The following is a 19,230-nucleotide window of genomic DNA, read 5'->3' on the forward strand; positions in this document are numbered from 1 at the left end:
AAAATTATCTTTGAGCTTTCTCACATCCTAAACCTCTGTTTAGATAACTACTAGAATGTTCTGATACATGCAGGACAGATTGAAGCAGATCTTACTGTACGTTCAACACAAAAAAAGAAATTAGATATTTCCTGTCTGATAAGCATAATTGATGATATAATTGAGACCTGACAATCTGTTTGGTAATGCCCAGCTTAGAGTAAGGGTGGGCTGTCTCCAGAAGAGTTTATAATGTGTTTCCTCTTGGCAAACGACAGGTACGTGGGGTTTGGCCCCTTCTCCAGCAGCAGTGGCAACTCTGCAAATAAACTTGCTGCTGCCAGCCAACTTCCTGACTTGCCTTTGGAAATGCAGCAGGGCTTCCCTGATTTCTCATGAAACGTATCTTCACTAAAGAACTTAGTGGTACCCAAATAGTCCAAGGAGGCAAATTGCAATGGTCAGTTGTCACACAAAATATTATTTCAACAAAAAAAGCCCATGAGAGCAAACCGGCTATTAATTTAGCCTTTAACAAGCACAGAGTTCATATTAATCGGTAGGGTTGTTAAAAATCTCAAGAAGGTCGCTGCATACCTAAATGCAGAGGGACCGGGCTGTTACAGATGTACAGGTTCAGGCTCAGAAACACCAGCAACAGCAGCGGAGGGGTGTCACTGGGTGGCACTTACCTTGCCGGGGATGCCTCTCCTAATGCTCTCTGCCAACCTTCTCTCAACCCTTCTCGTCGGGTTTCTTGCACCCTTGGTGAGTTTAACATAGCCCGAGGAAACCATGCCCACCCGTTGGCTCCGTAGGGAAGGCTCGGTTGTAGGAGTACATTTTTACTCTGTCTCCCCTCCTGCTTGTAAAAGAGAGAAACCACAAATGTTTTTCTTCCGGTTTTAGTCATTTCCTCTCCGCTTGGCAAACCTTGTTTTTTGACAGTATCTCTTAGATATTCAGGTTGAGTGCTCTTAGAAATTCAGGCCGAGTGCTTCTTGAATGAGGAAGCCCATGGGGAGAGGTCAGTGGCCGTCCATGGCTGTCTTGTAGGCACCAAATTCAGTGGAGCTGTGCCAAGGGGCAATTTCATTTTATTCTGATGGTTTACTTGGCAGCCCTAATTCCCGAGGCTATTTCTAACCTTGCTTTGGTGCTAAAAGAGAGCTTTGTAGCTCTGGAAAGTGAGATTGTGGGCGCCGAGCTTTCCATGCCGCAGCCCAGCGGTGCTGTGCATGGTGAGATGGCTGCTGGCTCCCACAGCTCAGCACCTCGGTGGGTTATGGTCATGGGCCATAAGAAACACCTCTGTGCTTCAGGACCCTCGCTGTCATTCTCGCAAATGATTAAGAAGCCTGAGTTGTTTTTAAAAATGGGATTAAGGAACAGTGGGGTGGCTGCAGATAGAGGTTTTATCCCACACAGGTAGGGATCGTGTGATGGAGGTTTGGCGTGCGCCCCGTCACCGGTGTGGAGCTGGGACAAGGCTTGTGAGACATCGCCGCAGATGGTTTGGTTCTCCTGACCACAGGCGCTAGTGGTTTCTGGAGAAGCAACAGCTGTGATGTGATGGTGAGGGCAGGTTTGCCAGTGGCTGTTTGCAGGGCCTGAAGGGAACAAGCTGTCAAGCAGGTGCCATACAACCATGCTGCCCTTCTGCTGGCCTGGCCAAGCAGGCAGGGGAAAACCTAATTAACTCAGGAGAAAGGCACTAATGTCTCTCATGCAAATAATACTGAGTAACTGATCTCTCCGTAGTGAAATACAGGTCAGTACTGAGGCGTCTTTAAACTCCCCTTAATGCATGATGGAGCATGGCTGAAGGGAGAGGGAGGGTGGCATGGAAAGAGGTGAAGAGATGGTGTGAGACAGTAAAAAAGAAGTTATACGAATTTGTTTGCCAAAACAACATCCAAAGAGCTCTGTCAGTGAGTAGGGAAATTGAGCCAGACCTCTGAGGTCAAAAGCGGTGAGCCGGGAGGGAGTGGGAAGCATCAGGGCCTGATGGGCTGCCAGCAAGAAAGCTGGAGTTAGCAAGAGAAGAGGAGGTGAGAAAGAGATAAAACCTAATTCATTGCACTTCAGCTTCTTAGTCTCAGTGCACATGACTTCCAAGTAGGGTACTTGCTGAAGCCCTTCCTGGGTAGTACAAAATGTATATTACTAATTTTGTGTGTCTCACAACTGCAAAGAAGCCTCTCGATCTGTCCCCAAGTCTGTTTTGCTCCAAAAGGGACAAGCAACCACAGCTGATTGATCAATCACCTTACAAAGCAAGTGCTGTTTACATTTTTATCTTTATCTAAACTGCCTGTTTGTTCGTTGTAGCTTTTCCCACCTGTAACACATTGTTAACTCTGCTCACCCACGTAAACACACTCGTTAAATTGCTTGTGGAACATTTTGCCAAAGACCGGTCTTTGCATCCGAGATAGGATGACCCAGACCCAGCTGTGTGCTCACTAATAGCCAGCAGCTGGTCATGCTGGTCTCCATCCTGAAGTTGCATTCCCCCGTGCTTCACGAGCCAAGCTGGCTGCAGCTCCTAGCTCCATGGGTGCTAGTATCTGCTAATTCATTTCAAGGTGGCAAGATCAGGACTTCAGGTTCAGGTCCACAAAAATGGATTGCCTGCCTTGCCCTGGTCCAGAGGTTATCAACTCTGTGGATGCAGCAGCCTGGCTAACTTCTTTGCTCCTAAATTTCTAGGTATGACCATGTGTACCAAAGTGTATCAGCTTTAACCTGGCCACTGAGCCTCCTGGGTTGTGATCCCACCTGCACTGGGCTGCTGCAGAAGCAGGGGCAGGTGCCAAGCTCTAGCAGCAAGGACTTCTCCAGCTTTTGCACCTTTTCCACCTCAGACAGTGAACCAGAGCCTGCAGGCACCTCGGTGCCTCTGTGGGCCATGTTCAGAAAGCCTGATTTCCACAGAAATGAACCTTCCTTAACAAAGACAGAAGGTGCAGCCATGTATTAGCACTGGGGGTGCATGTTACCTCCGGAAGAACAGGGAAGGTAGAAGACAGAAAGGGTCCTCAGGCATTTGGAAACCTTAGAAAATCCAACTACGTCAGATCTGAACAGGCTGGAGCTGTTATGGTGATGAGGTGTGAGTATTACTTTCTTAACCTGCGCAGTCCCCAGGGCAGACTGTGACAAACTGACAAAAGATGCCTCTCGCTGGTGAAAACCAGTCACCTTTTCATCTGCGGGTATGAGCCATCTCATACTAATTTCTGCTGCGCTGGGGAGATTGCTGTTTTCTGTGCCAGTGGAGAGGTGAAGCATTTGCCTGGTCCTCAGAAATCTCATCATAGGTTTGTAAACTCTTTGCAGTAATTTCAGCTAGGAAATCTTAGCCAGGATGTGCTTAAATGCTCCTGGTGAAGTCAAATAATAGATATTTTACAGAAAATCCAAGGAAACGTATCAGAGTATGCTCCTTCATCCAGAAATGAAAGATTAACTTCAAATGAAAGGGAAACCCTAAATGCTTTTGCTGCAGTGTGTTGAGCACATCAAAATAATTACTTCAGTTTTCCCATCTCTTTCAAGTCAAGGTCTTCATTCCCAGACTCTCATTTTCCTCAGCTGGACAGATTGATGCTTTGCGTCCAGACCGGTGCTCCTCCTTTTCAGGTATGACAACTGTGTGTGTGTCTTGTTATTTGGAATGGACTCAGCTTGTCCTTCCATATGTGAAACCCATTATTCTCCAAATTCTTCGGTTGAATGATTAGTTCCAGGCTTACTTGTCCCAAAAAGAAATGTAGCAGTCCTTCTCAATGGTCACTGAGTTGGTGAAAAATGCCAGCAAAGTGTAGCTCAAACACCAAAAGAAAACAGACTCCCCCCCTCAGGCAGTTTCAGCACGTTTCAGTCTGCATGCGCACTACAAACACCAGCTACTGCCGCATTTTGGCTTGCAGAACCTTCTCCTTCCAGAGAGATTCCTGCTATAAATGCTAGTGGGTTCAACATGGAACAATTTGCTGTCTGTTAATTCTTTTACTCTCTTACAGCCTGCAGTGCTGCTTGGCAAAAGTTGTTTCCAGACGTATCGCGCCTTTAGAAGAAATCCTTTCCCTGTTCAACACTGGTCCAACAGGTCCATTTATTCTCCCAAAGAGTAGCTTTCACCCCTGCTATAGTCATCTGTAATCATTTTCCCCAAGTCCAGTGGCCATCTCTTTCCATTTTTCTAAAGATACTTCTCTCGCCAGATCATCTTCCAACAGCCCCATGAATCTGTATGTTTACAGCCCCCTTTGAGGTAATTAGTGCTTTGTAATGTTTAGACTCATCAAGTCTTGCCTGAGCTTCAGCCCTGAGAGCTCTCCATGTGTCTGCGCCCCAGTTCCTCAGGAAAAGGATGTTTTACGTAAACAGCTTTTATGCAGCACAGTTGCATGAAACGTGACATGAAACAAACATTGCAAAATGACACAGCAGGCTCGAGGACTTTTGCATCTTGCTCCTTTCCCATTTGCACTGTCTCTGGCATGCAGCTGCTGTGGCAGGCAATCCTGTTTAGCCCCACGTGCCTCTGAGCCGGGGACAGCAGACCTTGAGATGCTCTTGGAGCACTCTAACTAATTAAGCGTAACAGAGCAAGCCTCTGATTGTGGCTTGTTTGCGTCTTTTTTTTTTTTTTTTTTTTTTTTTTTTCCCGTCCAGGAGTTGCTCTGACATAAATTCACCTGTGATGGAGCTTGCAGGCAGGTCAGATACACAGGCAGAGGTGGATGTGCCACCCCAGTGTAAGCGGGAGGGTTCACAACAGCGGTATAGCTAGCTGCTTAGGCAGTGGACTGAAAGTCAAAAGGCTTGAGGCTCTTTTCCCACCTCTGCCATGGAGTGTGGTCTCTGATAAGATATTCTGGCACCCTGTTAATACCTCTTTCTCTTCTTCTTGGCAATATCAACTGCAAGTCCCTTTGTATCACGGTCGACTTTTGGCTTATATTTTCTTCAGTGCCATTAAAAGCTGCTTGCTCTCCCCCTGGCCTGCACGTTAGATGGAGATGTTTAAAGTGATCCCCAGCACAAACCTTGAATAATGACAGGAGTAACGAAAAATGAACTAGAGAGACTGGGTCCTGAGAAACGCAAATTACACTTCATCGGTGTTTGCATTTGCATCAGCGTGTCTCAGTGAGCTCCCAGGGACAGCTAACTTCTGTGGCAGACAGATCTGTTTCAGGGGGTTGGGTCTGACCCCACCAAACACTCCTTTCCTCTTTCATTGGAACAGAAATGTACATTAAAAGAATCCCAAATGTAGAGATATTGAAACCAGTACATACCGTCTGCCTTGGGTCTCCCACTCATTTCAAGGCACTGAGTTCATTTCTGTGCTGGGGGAATGAAGCTGTCTTAAAGCATCAGCAGATACCAAAAAGTAAAACCATCCACTGAGTTTCAGCTGGGCTCATGTCAAAATTACGTGAAATGATAAGTCTCACTGGGCTTGCGAGTGAGGCTATAATAATTGCTCAAAATTATGCTCAGGGCATTAGAGATTTGCTGGAAGATTCATGGCTCAGAAGCAGCCTTTTACAGTAAATCTGGTCCCACATCTGGTTTGACATTGCAGTCTGAAAATGGGTACGGTTGAGAGAGTTTTGTGTCTTGCCAGGAAGGCTGTAGCACAAAGCGCTTGATATGTTTTTCACCCCGTGGAAACAGAAAAGCCCAGACTTCTGTTGGTTTGGATGCTGACTAAAGCGGTGGCTCTGCGAGAAAAGGCAACCGTGGCTTCTGGGTGTTGTTTTACAAAACTGAAAATACATGTCCAGGAGGTGGGTTCTGGGCATGGTCTGAGTAAGTTGTGTTGAACAACATGCTGCTGCATTATGAAAGGGCAAGCAGAGTCCTTCCTGATGGATCCCAGGGCCAGGGTGAATTAAACACAGCAAGAGTTTGCCTGAAACCGTGCGGACGGTGCAGAACAGTCTCCACTTGACGGGGCTGCTGCTGTGCTTAGCAAATGAGACGGGGCTGGGACCAGTGGGGAGGGAAGGTATAGCGCAAGCCAAACCATTGCAACTGGCCTGATAGATCCATTTCAGCCATGCTCGGGGTCCTGATTCAACTCCCACCTTTGGGATGCTCGCAGTCAAAAGAAATAATAGCAATAAGTTACTGTAAAATGGGAGGCTGGGATCAGCTTCATAAGTTATAGCCAGCTGCACTTTAAATTCCCTCTTTTACTGCTTTCTAAGTGAAAGCTTCTGAAGCAACACTTTCTCTCGGGGCAGATAGATTATTGCACTAAAATTTCTGTGGGATACTTTGTTTATCTGTGCTAAGGTTGGGCTGCTCAACACCTGTTTAAGTAAATAACATAAAACCCAAGGACTATCTTTAGCTACTGCAAAATGTTTTCCCTAAAATAATGAAGTACGTGACTAGCATTGCTTGGGCAAGAGTTTATCATGTTGTCTCAGTATCTTTTAGTGTAGTAGGAAGAGGGCAGGGCGGTAGAGAATACCTGGGAGTAAAGCACCAGTCCTTATCCTTGAAAAAGCAGCCCAGACTGGCACGGAGGCAGCAGCAATCCTGGCTCCACAGATGGCTGAGGGCAGAGGCTGGGGTGTGCGCCTGGTTCTGACAAGAGGGGGTGGGCAGGGTGGGGGGGAAGCCTGTCTGGGGGGGAAGCATCAGATAGTGGTGTGCATGGAAGAGAAAATAGGGAAAAAGTAGATGTGGTGCGCGTTAAGGTCTGTGGGTTGTTGTTAACTGGGAGATGCTTGTAAAGATTTGGTTTGGGTGGAACATCCTACATCCCTCCAGAGCTGCATTTCTGGACCAAGGCTGGCGTAGGGGGTAAGGGCAGCTTCAGAGGAAGGAATCAGTGGGGCAGCCTGAATGTGACTTGCTCGATCCCTGTGCTTGGCTTTCGTACGCAGGAAAAGATGTGGGTGCACTAGTTGTGTACTGGTTGATCACAAGATCGCCCTAAGTCACTAGCACGACCTTCCTTTAAAGAAATGGAAATGTGATCTCAGCATGAATTGCCAGGAGGGGCGTAGGAATATCAATGCTATTTCGTAAAGCACCAGCAAGTTATCATCTAGAAGTCTAGTCACCTACCTCCAAGAAAAATCAGTTTGCACTGGGACAGATGCAGCGATGGGTCATTAGGTTTGTTAAGTAAATGGTTAGGGGTTGTTTTTCTGTTAGGGAAAGGTATTAAAAAGCCTGCTGGTTTGTTTAGCTTAGCAAAGCAAAAACTTCAGAGGGATACAATTGCTGTCTATAGATACTTCAGCAAACACACACCAGCAAAAGAAGAGAGCTGTTTAAGCTAAAGGAGAGCTTTGACACAAGGACTAATGAACCTCAAGTGCTCAGGCCAGCCCTGAAAGGGGACCTCTCCCCTTGGCAGAAGCAAGAAGGGGGTATTAGTGTGATAAAAACGAACCTCATTTGAAGGGCCAGGTGGAAAGGCATTGTATGGCCTGGGGCAGGGAGGTCCTTCCCAGTTTACGTCCCCATTAGCAGCAGGTTTGCTATACCTGGTAGTGAGAACAGAAGCTTTGTAGTTGGTCAGCAGTTTAACCTGGGCAGTATTTAACATCTTCCCTCGTGTTTCTAGAGCCTTGTGCTTGCACAGTTTTGTGCTCCTGTGGGAAGAGCTGCAGAGAGCCGTTGTTCTGACTTAGCTTCGCTTTGGGTTTGTTTGGACAAGGGTAAAAGTCTGCACTGAGACTGAGCTACAGATTCATATGGAGCCCAGCTGTGAAGAAATGGAGAACTTTTGTGAAAGGCTGAAGTATGTGCAAGGGCACTTGCAGCAGTTCTGCGGGTTGCGTGTCTTGTTAGTCTTTGCTGTTTATTACCCCGTTGTTTAAAATTAATGGGAGTTGTATGTACCTTGTAAATGAACGTATAGGATCATTTCCAAAGTCTGTGTCCATTTATTTCTCTCCTAAGTAGAAACTAATGAGATCTGCATAAACTGGTCATTGTAAATAAACTCCTTGACAAATATTTGCATGTTTCTGTTTTATAAGTTAGTTGTAAATATTTTTGTCATCCTTCAATTGTTACCAGAAATAAGTCAGTCCTGGAATTCACTCCCTGATAATATGTTACATCTTCCTGGAATAACTACATTCCAGAGGTCACATTCTGCGAATAGCTTTCCTAACTTAAATTACTGGCCAAATAGTCTGAAGGATCCTATATGACTGCTGTTGCAAAACCCAGCTTTCCCCGTAGCCATCTGCATTTAATCACTTTCAGGGAAAAAAGTTACGTGCAGAGCTTTCAGAGCCATGTCTTTCTTTTGAGAGTGCATACCTGCAAATGTCTTCATTATTCCATATTTTATGTTCATGTGAATGATGTTCATGCCTCCCGTTCCCCAAAACACACAGTGGGGTACTGCTAACAGTGACCATTCTTCAGGGTCAAGTTATGCTTTGGCGATAACTTCAGTGTTATCGCTATGGTGCTATAAAGAAATGAGGAATATGTGTTTGGGCTTTGTTTAGAACAGAGCACTGCAGTGTTCGTGTATGTTCTTGTTGCTGTAATTTAAGGACTTCTAGGTTTGGTAAAAGTTAGAAATCAACCGAGAGTCTGGCAACAACACAGGTAACAAAATTATCCCCTCATTCAAACTAAAGTTATTACTGTCCTTAGGGCAGGACTCAGTTGGCAGGGAGAAGGGGGAGGGATAAAAAGGGATGGATGGGGAGCACAGGTGGAGTGAATCATCTGTAGGAATCATCTGAATTTAAGAGAACCACTTCACCTCATCTCTTCAGCATGAAAGATCTTCACCCTGCTAAAAGGAAACTTTACAGGACACAGGACCAAACCCTCTTTCTCAGTTATGCCACCTAATGACACGTGCCTTCTGCAGCTCTGTGAAGTTAGTGAGGAGCTGGAGGGCAGAAAGGCAGAGCTTTGACACATGGACAAATGCAGCCCCTGAGAACGGAGCACCATGGAAAAGTATCAAGCAGAGCAGGGCATTGCTAGGGGAAAAATACAGGAAATTCTTCCTGCAGTCTCGAGGGAAAAAGGCTTATTTCAAGGTCAGAAGAAAGCAATTATCTCTATTTTATTCCAGGTAAAAAAAGCCCAATTCCACAATCATATATCTTCCTTTTTCCTCAAAGTATAATTTATCATAAATGGACAAGCAGAAAAAAAGCTGCTTCTGAACAGCCTATGTAACTTTTTTTTTTCCCTGCTAACAGTAGAACAGTGGTATGATCCTGACTATTTGATGAGAAAATAGGAAGGGTCCTCTAGAACAGACACTGCTGCTTTTTTTAACATTTTGCACAGAAATATACTGAATTGGGCAGTGTATCAAAACCTGCAGTATTTTGGCTGAACTTTTTTGAGTTTGGGAGCATATGGGGATTTTTGCCCCAAAGGTAACATTTTACTTTCTACTAGAGGTACACAACGGATAATTTCATTTAACCAAACCCCAAGTTTTTCTAGAGGAAGCCATTTGCAGTGGAAAAAGGTCACGTTTCAGCTCAAAGAGCAGATGATGGGCTGCATAGCAGGAGGACCAGGTACCTAACGTAGCCCCGGTCGCAGCAGCAGGGCTTATGGTGGGATATGTTTTCCTTGTGAGCTTTTATAACCCTGGCAGTGTTTGTAACAGCAAGCAAGTAGCTACCAGGACTCAAATAGCTCTCCGGTGACCACCATGTTCCTGAGGCTGTGCTTGACTGTGGCACGACTTTATATAGCAGTTTATTCCTTAATAGCTACAGGGATTGACCACATGGAACAGCGTCCTCGGAGCCAGCACCGCGCTGGCTCCGAGCCTGTGAGGCCCCCTAATTTCTCCTGTTACAGCCTGAGGTTGCTCCCTTTGGAAAGCCCAGGCCTGCTCGGTGGGATCAGTTACAGGGCAGCCGCTGCCAAACACCTTTGTGGGGCTGCTGAGGAAACAGCCTCCGGACCGGCGAGACTTGGCTTTTCTAGTGGTGGGGAGCAATGCTGGACTGTGCCCCCTGGGGAGGGCGAGATGGACCCAGACATAAGGAAAGGTTTCTTGGATGTAAGCTGAGGTTTATATCAAGCACCGGTACTGCAGGGCAATACACCTCAGGCTCTCTGTACCCCCTGGGGGGCAGCTGGGAGTTAAACCTTCAAGCGACGGATGTCCTCAGGATCCCACATACAGGGGTCTCGGGCATCTGCCTCCACCTGATGGGGGGCAGTTGGCTGAAACACCCAGCCACGGCTTGGTGTGAGCAAGGGTTGCCTGCTCAGTGGGCCAGCAAGCATCCGGCAGGTGGGCATCCTGCTTCTCCCCCCCCCCCGTAGTCACTGTGCAGAGATGCAGTGACGGACAGCACTGCTAAACCTGCTGAGGCCCTGGGCTGCCCAATGCCACCCTGTGTTGTTGCAAGACTGTGTGGAGTGGTCACTCATCAGTACATACTCAATCCCCACCAGGGAGGGACAGATGGTGACATTTGGATGGGCAGGCCAGGCTCTGCTAAGTCAACCAGAACCTGCAGTACAGTGTTTATGCTGATTTCATGCTCGTATGGTGGCTTTGCACTGATGGCAAGGTCTGCTCCAGCATTATTCTTGCCGATGCAAGGGTAACTGTCAAAAACTTTTAACCAGCTTGAGCCAGCAGAATGAATTTATATCAGATCAGCTTTTGCATCGCATGGCCACGTGGCTTCACATACGGGACTAGCAGCATGGGAATGTACTGTTTCTCATAAATGATGCCCTGCCTGAAAAAAAGCAGCTCTGGAGATCACCTGCACTTGCAGAAAGGGTGGGGAGGAGTAGGAAGAGAAAGAGAGGATGAGTTTGCCTGTTGAGGACTGAGGACTGCATGTGACTCACAGCCAGTGGTCCTAGGAGAGAGTTAACCCTGGAGCTCAGCCCTGGCTCTCCCCACAGGGCACTGCTGTGCTTGGAGAGGGGCTCGTAACCCCTGGGTGGAAGTGTGTCTGCAAAGGATGAGGGATGAGCTTTTATTTAAGGAACCTTTCCAGAAAAAGCTGTCCATGAGATGATTCTTTTGCAGTTCAACAACATACGTTGCAAGAGAGAGGGAGTACGATATTCTCCAGATTAGGGAAGAGGACTTTGTGTTTTGAACTGATTCAGAGAGGCCCCTTACAAAGGCTTCAGAACAAAACTAAAAATAGCTTACTCCATTAATACCAAGGAAACACTTTTTTTTGCCAAGAAACTGCAATCCTATTTTTTATGCCCACTGATTTTAGAAAGCAGACTTCTACATGCCTTTGCGTTGGGCCTCTTTCTGAGTAAAGAGCATTAGGAAGATCAAGGTTGCTTTGTCCTTTGAAGAGCTATCAAATAGCAGTATCAGATAATGTGGATTATCATCTTATAGCGCTCTACAATTTTATTTGTTTAATTACTGCTACAGAAAGAGTTCTGTGGGACATCTGAGGCTTTAGAGACAGACACTAATTAAACAAGCAAAATGTGAGATCTCTGTTTTCCTCAACTGTATCAATAACAAAATTCTCTAACAGGTCAACACAAACTTCTCCTCTCCCTCTCATCTGAGGTGCAGGTACTCAACAGTGTAATATTTTCATAACCATCTGATTTGCATAACAGCAGATAAACTCAAAACACAGAGAGAATTTGGGCCAGGAAATCCACAGTGGCTGTTGCAGTAGCTTTCCAGAGTCCCTGACAAACCTCACGTCAAATCCCCAACTGCAGCTTTACACAAAGAAAGCCTATCTTTCCCTGTGGATCAGCATTGCTATGAAAAAAATATTATTAAATCATAGGTAGAAAGGGTGATCTGTTCGGGGCAGGGTAGAAACATATCCAAGCTCAACCTGGTCCCAAATCTTCTTCCAGCAGGTAGGTGCTGGGAGGAGCATCAGTACAAGCTGAACATGCCCTAGAGACCTGAAGATCATTGACTACTTGCCTAAAGCCATTGGGAAGCGCAGCAGCTGACCCTGGGGGCACGGAAAAGGGACACTAAATCGTGTTCAAGAGTATGCCCACATTATAGGGATGTGGGTGAAGGGCTGGCAATTTCTTTCAACAGCCTTGTTCCTCTGTCAGAATGATGATATTTTAGCTCCTGTCTGGACTCCTGGCTCTGCTTTTATTTTGGGGGTTTTGGCCATTTTCAGTTGAATTGTTAGCTGCACGATGATTGTAGAAACCCAGGTGCTATATACAGTTGCTGAACCCTCAGCATCCCTTCTATTATTCATTCCCCTCCTTAACAGAGCCGAGTCCCTGGGGTCAGTTGCACGCTATTGCAGTGGGTATTGGACAATACTTGACGTGACACAGGATACTGCAATATTTCCAGGAAGAGAGCAATCTGAGGCAGGCAGTTCCCAGCGTGCACACATGTGCCTGTCTTTGTGTGCCTGCTGGCTATACTGTTCTCCAAAGCAGGGAGATAAGAATGGGATTATCCTGTATCTGCCAGCTACAGGCTTCTCAGGCCTTTCTCTGAAGCATCTGGTGCTGGCTAGCATCAGAGACAGGATATTGACCCTGGTGTCTAAGCAAGTCTGGCAATTCCCATATTTCCAGGCATTGGACAGAAACAGACTGTTTTCTAGTAGAGGGTGGCTCATATTTCTTGCCAATGCTGACAGTCAAATGCCGCTTTCAAATTCTCTCTTACTCCTATAATACACAACCTCAGGCTGAAGGTCAAAGGGTAGATCCTGGATGTTCCCATGCAAGGAAAATCAATTTAGATTCACAAAAGACAGAGCAGTCAGTGCAGAAGGTCACTGTGTGGTCTCAGTTGCTCTTCGGGTTTAGAAATTTGAACGGGGAGGAAGGAGGGGGATGAACAGGGATGAATTGATGGAGCAGGATCGCTTGCAGACTGGCAGAAAAAGAGCTTGAGAAGAGGCACAGGCAGAAGAGCCATCTGCAGTAGAGATTGACCCATCCTACTGTGCCAGGACCTGGACTATCCCAAAATCTCATCAGCGGTTGTAATCTGGGCTCAGTTTATCCCATTGTGAAGCGAGATGTTCACCAAGTTTGGAATTCAGATCCAACCTGAGACTTTTTGCTTTATTTTATGGAGAAATTTGATACCAGATAATTTGCTTTGAATCCAGCAAAGGACTTGGACGAATGGAGAATAACCTGATTCCTCACACAAGGATGAATAAAGATGCTGCTGAGCTTAAAACGTTGGGATAAAACTACGAGTCTGCTCTCCGGCTGTAGCAGGAAAATATTTGGGCTATAACAATGTGACCCCATAGGAAATCAGAGCTGAGAAACACCCTCCAACAGGTTTTGGGGTGATTCTTTGCCTTGTAAAGATGCTCATTCCCCTTGAAAGGACATTAGTAGGAGTCAAATATTGTTTGGAGGGCCCGAGGCAAAAGACTTTGAATGAAAGGCGATGGGGAAAACAACTCTCAGGGCAATAACGCAGTGCACATCTACCCCCAGCACATGGGGGGTGGGTGAGGTGTCGGTCCCCGCCACCCCCACCCCGGCTTGCCTTTCTGCTTTCAGCCCAGTGAGTTGAATGGAGCTGCACTCCATACATCTCACCAGGCAGCGCTTATAGCTCATGTCAGGGATGTCGGCAGACTCACACTACTCATTATTGCATCAGGTTTCCGTGAAGTTTCACAAAGGGAGACAGACTGTTGCTCCTCTGAGAGGCTAACATCGTCATTTGGTCAAAAAGCACCCGGTGAGTGAATTCCCCTTGCGCCTCATCATGTTTTTGAGCGCCGCTTGGTGATGACACCATGCACAGGTTCAGGCTGAAGGACCAATGTCCCCACAGACACAGGCTGCTTTGCAACGTTCACATGTACGGCCGAGCACGACGGCTCCCCAGGGCCAGACCCAGGCTGCTGTTTTCATCCGCAGAGTCTAACACCCCGTCGAATTCAGCAGGGTTACATCAGAAGTAGAATATGAATTAGGAGCTTAGTTTTTCATTTGGCATCTAGTTCATATTTGGTGTGGCTATAAATAGGTCGTTGGGCTGCAGTTCTGATTTCCAGATTGATTTATTTATTTTTTTTTTAACCTCAGCTACGCTTTTTTAGACCACGAGTGTGTGATGAGTCTCAAAACATCAGACTTGGAATTGGAAAGGGCAGATACCTGAGGCATGGCTCACGCCTGTCCCAGGCTGCTCCCTGCCTTCCCACTGCGGGTAGGAAAGGGCCAAATGATCAGTCTTGGCGCAGTCAGCCAGAATTGTTTTGAGTTCCTAGGAATTTAACCCTATGACTTTGACCTTTGACAAGAACACTTAATTATTTCCAGCTCTCCAGCCAGGTCATAAACTGGGCCTTTAGAAAAGTTTCCGGCTCTCCATAAAAGAGAGCTCCCGGCTCCTGTCGTAGCAGAGTTTACATTCTTTGGATGGAGGGGCTTCTTGAATCAGCGGGACACGATGGCTGGGTTACAGAGTTCAGCATTTGGTTTTGTTTTTAACAGTAGATGAATCCGTGTTCCAAAATGCCATCCTGTGTCCAGATTTTGTATCTCCCAAAATTTTCCTTTTGTTCTTTGTTCCCCCAGATTCCGGGATTTGAGATGATTCCATTCTAAAAACCAAGTCTATGAAATTAGAATGAAAAATATTCCACCCTTTTCTTATTTTCAGGGTCACACTTGGATAATAATCAGTTTTTTATTCATCCAAATCCCCAGCAATGACTGCCTCGTGCTCCTGAACTTTTAAGTTTCAGTAACAGCTTATGAGAGTATCTCTTCCCTTGGCTGACGTGTCCAGCTGCATATGGCACGCTTTCTGTGCCAGGCAAGAGAAGCTTTTCACCTTTTCTGGAATGGTCTCCGTGCATTCCACTTTGTCAGGGGGACATTTCTCCTTCAGTTTAAAAACAGTAAATGCAGAACATCAGTTCTGCCAGACTATCCAATAAATCGGAAGGCAAGACGCCAGCTGCAGGACATCGAACCTTAATAAAGAAGTATTTCATCCCACGCTTTCTCTGATTTAAGTAAACACGCAGACCTAAACAACCACGATGCACCAGGGAGTAAAGAGACTCTGCCTGGCAGCCTTGCACGGCTCCTGCGCTTTAGCATCCCGGGGATGGGCGGGTGGGGAGCGTGCTGACCTCCGTGCCCGTGTCAGTGCCGGTAAGCAGCTCCTGAAACCATCGAAGCCTCACTTAAACGACAGTAAGGTTTAACAGAGAATGTGATCCAGCCTTCCACTTCACAGCATTACCAGTAAGTTGCAGCTTTTTTCCTTACATGGGGATGTGGTTGGTGGGGACATTCTTTTAAAATGAAAAGGCGGCTCAGTACCAAAAACCACTTGCCCACATTTCTAGCGTGATGCACTGTAAAGCAGCAAAACAGACGTGAAAAACAAACTTTTACTGAAACACCTATTTTTAGACTGATTTCCCAGCTTTTGCAGCCCCAGGCTCTGCCTGCAGGATCTGAGGCAGAGCCCGTGCCCCAGGGCACTGTAGCTCGAGCTGGCCTGAAGCAGGTGGCTCAGGTCCAAATCTGTGTTTGCATCAGTCCAGGTGTGCAACCTGGGATCAGACCAGGGTGAGGAATCATTTGGAATTCCTGCACCCCGTGGAGCTTTGGCAAAGCCTGAGCTGCGAGCAGAGCCCCCACAGCTTCACCTCCAGGTTTGGGGTCATTGAGATGCCACAGCCAGCTGCAGAACCATCACGACCTTCACGCTGGTGAAGCCTGTGAGATGTCAGTGAGGAGACAAACAAACAGCACCCTTTCCTTGCCTCATTGCATTGAAATGGAAATGCATGCATTAAAGATCATTGGTGGTAGCAGTGATTACATTTTCTCAGTCTGCAGAGAACGAATTTGTTTAGACAGTGATGCTACAAAACTTGTCTTGGAGAACAGAAAGCAGTTGGAAGCATCTTTCCTGTTCCTGCTCAGAGGTAGCATCCCATGCCTCGCAGAAGGCTGGATTCTTGAGCATGACCTGGGAAATTCCAGCCCTTTCCCTGCCTCTGGGGTGCTGCCAGCTTCCACCTTAGTTATATGTGGGAATGCAGCCATTACCAGGCAAATGGGGAAAAAAATAAAATAATAAAAAAAAAAAAAGGCAGAAAGCTTTACAGGCCACAAACCCTCAGGAAAAGGGCTGCATTCAAGATAAATCCATTTAGCTCTAAACACAAATGGCATGTTTGTAAAATGGTGCAGAAACTCAGTTGCTAAAAACAAGGCAGCGATTAGTGGTAATGCTGAAGTCGGTGTCTTGAAGGGTTCATCTTTTTTTATACTTTTGTCCCTTCACAGTCTCCTGCCTGTACACAATGTCCTGAAAATGCCTTCTGCTGTATCACCCTCACCGACAGCGTTCTGCAGCAGACGAATTGCATTTTTGTGTATCCTTATATTCTATAAGTCTTTTCTTCAGTTCAAGCCTGCAAATGGTTGACTTTTTAAATTGCAATTCCATGCTGCCTGAACTGAATTCCCACCCAGAGGTTGCTTTATACTGCTCCATCAATGCCAAACTGTTGAATTGCCAGCGTGGTATAAAAGAGACCTGGACATGAGAAAAAGCATCCTTTCATGTCTCTAGAATATTTTCCATATTCTACAGAAGTACCAAGTACTTCTGTTTTCTCAAAATTAAAAAAAAAAAAAGAGAAGCAAACTCACCCATGTAATATTCCTACTTCCCATATATACCATATGGTATTTTAAATACCATCTTTCAGTTAAGTTTTATGGTGTAAATACTTTCCCCATGAGGTTAGGAAACCAATGTGTTGGACACTGTATTTTCTAACAGTTATGGTATATTAGATCATGGTCTTTTGTGGTCAGGTATGACATCAGGCCACCACAAAGCCACACCAGGAGAATCACATGGAAGAAAACATGTCAGCTTAATAGCTTTCAACATTCAGGGGAATTCGGAAACACCAAAAGCTGGGTATGTGGAATGATCTGTTGTTATCCTGACAAAGCTCACCTGAGGGGACTTGCCAGCGTGCCTACCTATAGGATAGTTTAGAGGAAGAGGTAAGGTGAAAAGAATTTCTATTCGGATGCTGCAGCTTCAGCAAAATAATCAGCGAGGCAGGCAGGCCAGCCGCAGCCCCCGCTGCCCCGCCGGTAAATCCCTGATTCACCTGCCATCTGAACCTTTTGGAACCAACTTTCCCAAATGAGAAAGGCAGCCCAAACTGCTAACAGACTCCCTGGTGACCTGGTGCACCTGGCCTGCCCCTTTGGTAATTTCGTTTATCCCTTCCACTTACCTGTTTTTCCTTTTCTTAATGCAGCACTGGCAATCCTTAGAACTTCGGGCCATTGCCATGAGGATACACAGAAGAAACATCCCTCTTCTCAGAAGACAGATCTGCGAGAGCAAGCGCCGATGGGCAGCTGGGGCACGTGCTGGGTCATGCTGGCTGCAGGGGGGTTAGGTGGGGAGGGGCGTCGGGACCCAGACCCAGATGGATTCAACCTACCTCCTGGGGGTTCCTATTTTTGGGCTGGGTTGTGGAGCTGCCCTGACTTGTTATGGGCACAGAGGGATTAGTTCCTGCCTTGTCCCGTGCCCATCCTCCTGCGGCTCCTGCCCTAGCTGTTCTCCCCACCGGAGCAGCTGGGGTGCCTGGGTTTGCTCTCCTGCTACCGCTGCAGCCGTGGCCAGTGATCACCAGGGAGCAAAGGCCCCTCAGACATGTAGCAGAGCCTGGGGGGAAGGGGGTCTTGGCAAGGTCTGTCCCTGCTGCAGGGGGCTGCATCAGCTGCTGAGGAGAAGGTATTGCCTCCATGGAGCTGGGATCCCAGGGCTCTAGAGGGATTTTTCGGTGTTTGGTGTTTTGCAGAGCAAATGCCCGCAAAGTTATACTTGCTATTCCTTTTTCTGACCCAAAAAAGGACTTGTCTGCCTGGAAGGTTTCCTCTTTTTTCTAACCGTACTAATTGGGCTAATGAAAAATGTTTCTTTTACCTATAAGCTTTATCTTGGGTAGGACTTGCCCCATCCCTTTCCCAGCAGATAGCAAAGCGGCTCCCACTGCTGGCCTTGTATGTCGAAGGATGGAGGCAACACGTGAGATACCCCGTATCCCGATAAGCCTTGGAGAACTGGAGTTACAAACAGTCTCATACCGATGTGTGCACACGCCTGCACACACAAGAGGAGCTATCTCCAGTTACAAAGGCAATCTTCCTACTGGCGTTCCTTAACGTTCAGGTCCTCAGCTTTGTAAGCTAAATAGTATCCTATTAGCACAGATTTACATTTAGGCATGCAATAAAATGCCTTCATATGTTGGCACCACCAGTTATTTTATATCATGACAGATTTATTGATACAATGGGTGCATTTTTTAATCCCCATACTGGAAAGGGTAAGAGGGACCTCAGATTCAGATGTATTTTATACACTGATGTTATGAATCGCTGCTACTCCTGCTCCATGGTCTGCTGTCACCGCTGCTCCTGGCCCTGCCACAGCAGAGAAGCAATGTCAGATGCAGCAGCAGTAGGAGCTGTTTCACCCCAGCAGCGGGGGATGCAGTTGGTACCAAGTTTCTCTAATTTCTCTTTCCAAGGAGGGACACATCTTCCAGGAATGCTCCATCCCTGGCAGTGTTCCAGGCCAGGCTGGATGGGGCTTTGGGCAACCTGGTCTAGTGGAAGGTGTCCCTGCCCAGGGCAGGGGGGTTGGGACTGGATGGTCTTTAAGGTCCCTTCGAACACAAACCATTCCATGGTTCTATGATTCTACACCAGTGTGTCTTAGGCACTGGGAAATACATTAGTTGCTGAGACTGCTCATACATGCAGGACTCTCCTGGGAGATAATCCATTGATACTGGTTTCCATTATAGCATATATTGATTTGATGTCTATAAGCAGTCAAGTCAGCAATATTTTTTTTAAGTGTCCGATTTTATTATTTTTCACCCTTGTAATTTTTGTACAGTTATTATGACCTTCTATTCTTAATGGGGCTTTCCTTTGCAACATGCAGGTGAGATGTAGAAATAAAAATTATTCAGAAACAATTTCATGTAATCCATCAGGCCATTCAGACTGAACCAGCCTGCTTGTACTCTGAATACTGACTAGGCACGGCAATGTGATTACAAAGGATATACAGCTCGAGGGTTCCTGTTAGACATTTTAAAGGAAATAATTCTGAATAAATAACTCAGATTTATTATTTTTTCAGCTGTTTACAGTCTGCAAACATGGTGAGAGAATAAGTTTGTGGACTGCATTGCATGAAATTGTAGAAATTATTAA

At 46.4% G+C, this 19,230-nt stretch overlaps 1 protein-coding gene across 2 annotated transcripts in view; it reads right to left on the reverse strand.

The window, feature by feature from the left end:
- Window positions 1-857, reverse strand: part of NEDD9 (neural precursor cell expressed, developmentally down-regulated 9) — a 107,120-nt gene extending 106,263 nt beyond the window's left edge. The window contains exon 1 of one of the 2 annotated variants that reach the window (XM_055703878.1): window positions 672-857. The gene's annotated coding sequence lies outside the window, so the exon portion shown is untranslated. Of the gene's footprint in view, window positions 1-667 lie in introns of both variants that reach the window. The other variant, XM_014276505.3, reaches the window with a different exon arrangement.
- Window positions 858-19,230: the final 18,373 nt, after the last annotated feature.

Source organism: Falco cherrug, chromosome 3, assembly GCF_023634085.1.
Source record: "Falco cherrug isolate bFalChe1 chromosome 3, bFalChe1.pri, whole genome shotgun sequence".
Classification (NCBI taxonomy): Eukaryota; Metazoa; Chordata; class Aves; order Falconiformes; family Falconidae; genus Falco; species Falco cherrug.